We start from the raw sequence: 4,489 nt of genomic DNA on the forward strand, positions 1-4,489 counted from the left end.
TCTGGTGTTGATGTGGATGAACAGTCTCAGGAACAATAGTCCTGGTGTTGATGTGGATGAACAGTCGCAGGAACTATAGCCCTGGTGTTGCTGTGGATGATCATTCTCAGGAACAATAGCCCTGGTGTTGATTTGGATGAACAGTCGCAGGAACAATAGCCCTGGTGTTGCTGTGGATGAACATTCTCAGGAACAATAGCCCTGGTGTTGATGTGGATGATCATTCTCAGGAACAATAGCCCTGGTGTTGATGTGGATGAACAGTCTCAGGAATAATAGCCCTGGTGTTGATGTGGATGAACAGTCGCAGGAACGATAGCCCTGGTGTTGCTGTGGATGATCATTCTCAGGAACAATAGCCCTGGTGTTGATTTGGATGAACAGTCGCAGGAACAATAGCCCTGGTGTTGCTGTGGATGAACATGCTCAGGAACAATAGCACTGGTGTTCATTTGGATGAACAGTCTCATGAACAATAGCCCTGGTGTTGACGTAGATGACCATTCTCAGGAACACTAGCCCTGGTGTTGATGTGGATGAACATTTTTTGGAACAATAGCCCTGATGTAGATATGGGTGAACAGTCTCAGGAACAATGGTTCTGGTGTTGATGTGGATGTACAGTCTCAGGAACATTAGCATTGGTGTTGATGTGGATAAACATTCTCAGGAAAAACAGCCCTGGTGTTGATATGGATGAACAGTCTCAGGAACAATGGTTCTGGTGTTGATGTGGAAGAACAATCTCATGACCAATAGTCCTGGTGTTGATGTGGATGAACATTCTCAGGAACAATAGCCCTAGTGTTGATGTGAAGGAACAGTCTCAGGAACAATAGATCTGGTGTTGATGTGGATCAACAGTCTCAGGAACAATAGCCCTGGTGTTGATGTGGATGTACAGTCTCAGGAACAATAGGCCTGGTGTTGATGTGGATGAACATTCTCAGGAACATTAGCCCTGGTGTTGATGTGGATGAACATTTTCAGAAACAATAGCCCTGGTGTTGATATGGATGAAGAATCTAAGGAACAATGGTTCTGGTGTTGATGTGGATGAACAGTCTCAGGAACAATAGTCCTGGCGTTAATGTGGATGAACATTCTCAGGAACAATAGCACTGGTGTTGATGTGGATGATCATTCTCAGGAACAATAGCCCTGGTATTGATGTGGATGAACATTCTCAGGAACAATAGCCCTGGTGTTGATGTGGATGAACAGTCTCAGGAACAATAGCCCTGGTGTTAATGTGGAGGAACAGTCGCAGGAACTATAGCCCTGGTGTTGCTGTGGATGAACATTCTCAGGAACAATAGCCCTGGTGTTGATTTGGATGAACAGTCTCATGAACAATAGCCCTGGTGTTGATGTGGATGAACATTCTCAGGAACAATAGCCCTGATGTTGATGTGGATGTACAGTCTCAGGAACAATAGTCCTGGTGTTGATGTGGATGAACATTCTCAGGAACAATAGCCCTGTTGTTGATGTGGATGAACATTTACAGGAACAACAGACCTGGTGTTGATATGGATGAACATTTTCAGGAACAACAGTCCTGGTATTAATGTGGGTGAACATTCTCAGGAACAATAGCACTGGTGTTGATGTGGATGAACAGTCTCAGGAACGATAGTCCTGGGGTTTATGTGGCTAAACATTCTTAGGAACAATAGCCCTGGTGTTAATGTGGCTAAACAGTCTTCGGAACAATAGCCCTGGTGTTGCTGTGGATGAAAAGTCTCTTGAACAATAGCACTGCTGCTGATGTGGATGAATAGTGTCAGGATCATTACCCTGGTGTTGATGTGGATGAACATTCTCAGGATCAATATTCCTGGTGTTGATGTGGATGAACATTCTCTGGAACAATCGCACTGGTACAGATGTGGAAGAAAGGTTTTTTGAACAATAGCCCTGGTGTCGATCGGAATGAACAGTCTCAGGAACAATAGCCCTGGTGTTGACGTGGATGAACATTCTCAGGAACAATAGCTCTTGTGTTGATGTGGATGAACAGTTGCAGGAGCAATAGCCCTAGTTTTGATGGGAATGACCAGTCTCAGGAACAATAGCCCTGATGTTGATGTGGATGTACAGTCTCAGGAACAATAGTCCTGGTGTTGATGTGGATGTACATTCTCAGGAACAACAGCCCAGGTGCTGATGTGGATGTACAGCCTCAGGAACAATAGTCCTGGTGTTGATGTGGATGAACATTCTCAGGAACAATAGCCCTGTTGTTGATGTGGATGAACATTTACAGGAACAACAGACCTGATGTTGATATGGATGAACATTTTCAGGAACGATAGTCCTGGTGTTGTTGTGGATGAACATTCTCAGTAACAATAGCACTGGTGTTGATGTGGATGAACAGTCTCAGGAACGATAGTCCTGGTGTTTATGTGGCTAAGCATTCTTAGGAACAATAGCCCTGGTCTTAATGTGGCTAAACAGTCTTAGGAACAATAGCCCTGGTGTTGATGTGGATGACCAGTCTCTTGAACAATAGCCCTGGTGCTGATGTGGATGAACAGTCACAGGAACAATGGTTCTGGTGTTGATGTGGATGTACAGTCTCAGGAACATTAGCTTTAGTGTTGATGTGGATAAACATTCTCAGGAAAAACAGCCCTGGTGTTGATATGGAAGAACAGTCTCAGGAACAATGGTTCTGGTGTTGATGTGGAAGAACAGTCTCATGACCAGTAGTCCTGGTGTTGATGTGGATGAACTGTCTCAGGAACAATAGCCCTGGTGTTGATGTGGATGTACAGTCTCAGGAACAATAGGTCTGGTGTTGATGTGGATGAACATTCTCAGGAACAATAGCCCTGGTGTTGATGTTGATGAACATTTTCAGAAAAAATAGCCCTGGTGTTGATATGGATGAAGAGTCTGAGGAACAATGGTTCTGGCGTTGATGTGGATGATCATTCTCAGGAACAATAGCCCTGGTGTTAATGTGGATGAACATTCTCAGGAACAATAGTCCTTGCGTTAATGTGGATGAACATTCTCAGGAACAATAGCCCTGGTGTTCTGTGGATGATCATTCTCAGGAACAATAGCCCTGGTATTGATGTGGATGAACATTCTCAGGAACAATAGCCCTGGTGTTGATGTGGATGATCATTCTCAGGAACAATAGCCCTGGTGTTAATGTGGATGAACAGTCGCAGGAACAATAGCCCTGGTGTTGCTGTGGATGAACATACTCAGGAACAATAGCCCTGGTGTTGATTTGGATGAACAGTCTCATGAGCAATAGCCCTGGTGTTGACGTGGATCACCATTTTCAGGAACAATAACCCTGGTGTTGATGTGGATGAACATTTTTTGTAACAATAGCCCAGGTGCTGATATGGATGAACAATCTCAGGAACAATGGTTCTGGTGTTGATATGGATGTACAGTCTCAGGAACATTAGCTTTGGTGTTGATGTGGATAAACATTCTCAGGAAAAACAGCCCTGGTGTTGATATGGATGAACAGTCTCAGGAACAATGGTTCTGGTGTTGATGTGGAAGAACAGTCTCAGGAACAATGGTTCTGGTGTTGATGTGGAAGAACAGTCTCATGACCAATAGTCCTGGTGTTGATGTGGATGAACATTCTAAGGAACAATAGCCCTGGTGTTGATGTGAATGAACGGACTCAGGAACAATAGCTCTGGTGTTGTTGTGGATGAACAGTCTCAGGAACAATAGCCCTGGTGTTGATGTGGATGTACAGTCTCAGGAACAATAGGCCTGGTGTTGATGTGGATGAACATTCTCAGGAACATTAGTCCTGATGTTGATGTGGATGAACATTTTCAGAAACAATAGCCCTGGTGTTGATATGGATGAACAGTCGCAGGAACAATAGCCCTGGTGTTGCTGTGGATGAACATGCTCAGGAACAATAGTCCTGGCGTTAATGTGGATGAACAGTCGCAGGAACTATAGCCCTGGTGTTGCTGTGGATGATCATTCTCAGGAACAATAGCCCTGGTGTTGATTTGGATGAACAGTCGCAGGAACAATAGCCCTGGTGTTGCTGTGGATGAACATGCTCAGGAACAATAGCACTGGTGTTGATTTGGATGAACAGTCTCATGAGCAATAGCCCTGGTGTTGACGGGGTTGACCATTCTCAGGAACAATACCCCTGGTGTAGATGTGGATGAACATTTTTTGGAACAATAGCCCTGATGTAGATATGGGTGAACAGTCTCAGGAACAATGGTTCTGGTGTTGATGTGGATGTACAGTCTCAAGAACATTAGCTTTGGTGTTGATGTGGATAAACATTGTCAGGAAAAACAGCCCTGGTGTTGATATGGATGAACAGTCTCAGGAACAATGGTTCTGGTGTTGATGTGGAAGAACAGTCTCATGACCAATAGTCCTGGTGTTGATGTGGATGAACAGTCTCAGGAACAATAGCCCTGGTGTTGATGTGAATGAACAGTCTCAGGAACAATAGATCTGGTGTTGA

Source organism: Heterodontus francisci, unplaced genomic scaffold, assembly GCF_036365525.1.
Source record: "Heterodontus francisci isolate sHetFra1 unplaced genomic scaffold, sHetFra1.hap1 HAP1_SCAFFOLD_292, whole genome shotgun sequence".
NCBI lineage: Eukaryota > Metazoa > Chordata > Chondrichthyes > Heterodontiformes > Heterodontidae > Heterodontus > Heterodontus francisci.